The 4,160-nt window shown below is 39.5% G+C and overlaps 1 long non-coding RNA gene across 1 annotated transcript; it reads left to right on the top strand.

Moving 5' to 3' along the window:
- Positions 1 to 255: 255 nt before the first annotated feature.
- LOC311117154 lies at positions 256 to 3,904 on the top strand. Its single transcript, XR_014611570.1, has 3 exons — positions 256 to 294; positions 2,537 to 2,710; positions 3,713 to 3,904. It is a non-coding gene; the product is annotated as an uncharacterized lncRNA (long non-coding RNA).
- The last annotated feature ends 256 nt before the right edge of the window (positions 3,905 to 4,160 follow it).

Here is a 4,160-nt window from a genome sequence, read left to right on the forward strand (position 1 = left end):
TGAATAGATATGGCAGGTTTCAGGACACTGGTATAACTGAAAATGTTGAAAAAATATACTGCCACTATTTTCACCACCAAAGAATAGCACTGTGGTTTTAATATTATTTTACTATTGCAGGCTGTCAGGCTGTCTAGTCACAGAGGAAGGTTGTGCTTCTCTGGTCTCAGCTCTGAAGTCAAACCCCTCACACCTGAGAGAGCTGGACCTGAGTAACAATGACCTGAAGGATTCAGGAGTGAAGCTGCTCTCTGATGGTCTGGGGAATCCCCACTGTAAACTGGAGACTCTGAGGTCAGTATTCCTGTAGTTGGTCAACAAGTGATAACTGTTCACCAGATCCACGTGTGTTTACCAGGAACACATAGTCCACACCATATGTGTTTGGACAGTGAAGCTTACAGTTTTACAGTGGTGTGAAAAAGTGTTTGCCCCCTTTCTGATTTCTTATTTGTTTGCATGTTTGTCACACTTAAATGATTCAGATCATCAAACAAATTTAAATATTAGTCAAAGATAAAACAAGTAAACACAAAATGCAGTTTTGAAATGAAGGTTGATATTATTAAGGGAAAACAAAATCCAAACCCACATGGCCCTGTGTGAAAAAGTGATTGCCCCCTACAACCTAATAACTGGTTGGGCCACCCTTAGCAGCAACAACTGCAATCAAGCGTTTGCGATAACTTGCAATGAGTCTTTAACAGCGCTGTGGAGAAATTCTGGCCCACTCGTCTTTGCAGAATTGTTGTAATTCAGCCACCTTGGAGGGTTTTCGAGCATGAACTGCCTTTTTAAGGTCATGCCACAGCATCTCAATAGGATTCAGGTCAGGACTTTGACTAGGCCATTCCAAAGTCTTCATTTTGTTTTTCTTCAGCAATTCAGAGGTGAACTTGCTGGTGTGTTTTGGATCATTGTCCTGCTGCAGAATCCAAGTTTGCTTCAGCTTGAGGTCACAAACAGATGGCCGGACATTCTCCTTCGGGATTTTTTGGTAGACAGCAGAAATCATGGTTCCATTTATCACAGCAAGTCTTCCAGGTCCTGAAGCAGCAAAACAGGCCCAGACCATCACACTACCACCACCATATTTTACTGTTGGTATGATGTTCTTTTTCTGAAATGCGGTGTTGCTTTTACGCCAGATGTAATGGGACACACACCTTCCAAAAAGTTCAACTTTTGTCTCGTCAGTCCACAGAGTATTTTCCCAAAGGTCTTGGGGATCATCAAGATGTTTTCTGGCAAAAACGAGACGAGCCTTAATGTTTTTTTTGCTCAGCAGTGGTTTTCCTCTTGGAACTCTGCCATCAGGCCATTTTTGCCCAGTCTCTTTCTTATGGTGGAGTCATGAACACTGACTTTAACTGAGTAAGTGAGGCCTTCAGCTCTTTGGATGTTGTTGTGGGGTCTTTTGTGACCTCTTGGATGAGTCGTTGCTACGCTCTTGGGGTCATTTTGGTCGGCCGGTCACTCCTGGGAAGGTTCACCACTGTTCCATGTTTTCGCCATTTGTGGATAATGGCTCTCACTGTGGTTCGCTGGAGTCCCAAAGCTTTAGAAATGGCTTTATAACCTTTTCCAGACTGATGGATCTCAATTACTTTCTTTCTCATTTGTTCCTGAATTTCTTTGGATCTCGGCATGATGTCTAGCTTTTGAGGATCTTTTGGTCTACTTAACTTTGTCAGGCAGGTCCTATTTAAGTGATTCCTTGATTGAGAACAGGTATGGCAGTAATCAGGCCTGGGTGTGGCTAGAGGAATTGAACTCAGGTGTGATAAACCACAGTTGAGTTGTGTTATAACAGTGGGGGCAAACACTTTTTCACACAGGGCCATGTAGGTTTGGATTTTGTTTTCCCTTAATAATAACAACCTTCATTTCAAAACTGCATTTTGTGTTTACTTGTGTTATCTTTGACTAATATTTAAATGTGTTTGATGATCTGAAACATTTAAGTGTGACAAACATGCAAACAAATAACAAATCAGGAAGGGGGCAAACACTTTTTCACACCACTGTATTTGTACTTTTATATTTGTTTATAATAGGGGGACTAGATACGTAAACTGCTTTTATTTTTCTAATGGTGAAAGATATATGTATGAAAATACCCTCAAATAAAAGGTGACATTATATACTGTCACCTCATTTGAAACATTTGATCTCAAATCGAAAATGCTGGAGTACAGAGCCACATTTAAAATGTTAGCTTCACTGTCAAAATAGATATAGTGTGGACTGGATACTCAATACAATCTAAATCTGATACCTCACTGTCTGTCTTTTGATTGATACTGCTTTTTAAACAGCTCTGGTCAGTCTACTCAAATATTTGTACTATACATTTTTCTCTCTACAAGCAATACTTTGATAATTTGTCAATTCTAATAATGATACATCCATTTATGAATAGATATGGCAGGTTTCAGGACACTGATATATCTGAATATGTTGAAAAAATATACTGCCACTATTTTCACCACCAAAGAATAGCAGTGTGGTTTTAATATGATTTGACTCTTTGCAGGCTGTCAGGCTGTCTAGTCACAGAGGAAGGATGTGCTTCTCTGGTCTCAGCTCTGAAGTCAAACCCCTCACACCTGAGAGAGCTGGATCTGAGTAACAATGACCTGAAGGATTCAGGAGTGAAGCTGCTCTCTGCTGGACTGGGGAATCCCCACTGTAAACTGGAGACTCTGAGGTCAGTATTCCTGTAGATGGTCAACAAGTGATACCTGTTCACCAGATCCACATGTGTTTACCAGGCACACATAGTCCACACCATATGTGTTTGGACAGTGACGCTTACAGTTTTAAATTTGGTGCTATGCTCCAGCATTTTGGATTTGAGATATAATGTTTCATATTAGGCAACAGAACAGAATATCACCTTTTATTTGAGGTTAATGGTGAGAGGTTAGCATGTTTTGTTGTAGCCTCTGTAATTTTCTCATTCATTATTATTCATGATTCATTCATTATTTTTATTTATCATGGCATCATTAGGATTAATTTAGTAGTGTTTAGAAACATGTTATCTACTCACTTAGACAGAAAATTACCCCAGTCATCATCCACCATTCAGTTACTATTGGGCAAAACATAACCCAAAACACAACCAAAACAAACTGCAAATGCAACCAACGGGTTTGGGACCAAATGCTAAACTTTTGACTACTTTAATACACTATAAGTGAATTGGTCAGAATACTTATGACTTCTTCAAATAGGAGGACTAGATACATAAAGTGCTTTCATTTTTCTAAACGGTGAAACAGATATGTATGAAAATACCTTCAAATAAAAGGCGACATTATATACTGTCATCTCATATGAAACATTTGATCTCAAATCCAACATGCTGGAGTATAGAGCCACATTTAAAATGTTAGCATTCCTGTCAAAATAGATATAGTGTGGACTGTATAGTCAATACAATCTAAATCTTATACCTCACTCTCTGTCTTTTGACTGATACTGCTTTTTAAACTGCTCTGGTCAGTCTACTCAAATATTTGTACTATACATGTTTCTCTCTACAAGCAATATTATAATAATTTCTAATAATGATACATTAATTTATGAATAGATATGGCAGGTTTCAGGACACTGATGTATTTTAATATGTAGAAAAAATATACTGCCACTATTTTCACCACCAAAGAATAGCAGTGTGGTTTTAATGTGATTTGACTCTTTGCAGGCTGTCAGGCTGTCTAGTCACAGAGGAAGGCTGTGCTTCTCTGGTCTCAGCTCTGAAGTCAAACCCCTCACACCTGAGAGACTTGGACCTGAGCTACAATCACCCAGGAGACTCAGGAGTCAGACTGCTCTCTGCTGGACTGGAGGATCCACACTGCAGACTGGAGAAACTCAAGTATGTAGAGGGTTTATGTCAATGTTCATATCAGACATGTTGGAGTTATCAGGCTAGTTAAGACAAACATTCTGACCACCACTTGGACTAAGTTATATGCTGACTGTGTGTGTGTGTGTGTGTGTATGTGTGTGTGTGTGTGTGTGTGTGTGTGTGTGTGTGTGTGTTCACACACTGAACACACACTGGTCACACACACTGGACACACACTGAACACACACACACACTGGATACACACACACACTAGACACAAAAACACTGGACACAAAAAAAC

The sequence above is a fragment of the Coregonus lavaretus genome, assembly GCF_964263955.1.
Source record: "Coregonus lavaretus genome assembly, contig: HAP1_SCAFFOLD_253, whole genome shotgun sequence".
NCBI lineage: Eukaryota > Metazoa > Chordata > Actinopteri > Salmoniformes > Salmonidae > Coregonus > Coregonus lavaretus.